The sequence below is a fragment of the Limulus polyphemus genome, unplaced genomic scaffold (assembly GCF_000517525.1).
Source record: "Limulus polyphemus unplaced genomic scaffold, Limulus_polyphemus-2.1.2 Scaffold159, whole genome shotgun sequence".
Taxonomy (NCBI): Eukaryota; Metazoa; Arthropoda; class Merostomata; order Xiphosura; family Limulidae; genus Limulus; species Limulus polyphemus.
Genome location: NW_013665769.1, coordinates 412,700 through 412,947, shown reverse-complemented (window position 1 = coordinate 412,947; position 248 = coordinate 412,700).

The following is a 248-nucleotide window of genomic DNA, read 5'->3' as shown; positions in this document are numbered from 1 at the left end:
TTTTTTTACACGCCTAAGGTGTTCTTGGTTAGATATGTTTTGCACGACACACGAAACTTATCATTCACAATAGATTTCCCATACCATTCTTATGGATACATACGAGCATCACTGCTATCATTCTACACCCAACGTTCGAGAGATGTCTTTTAACTACATACTGTGCAAAATATCAGGAGAACCGAATTTTGAATCCACAATAAACTAAGACAACCTCGCTTATTCACTGAAGTTATACCATCATATAA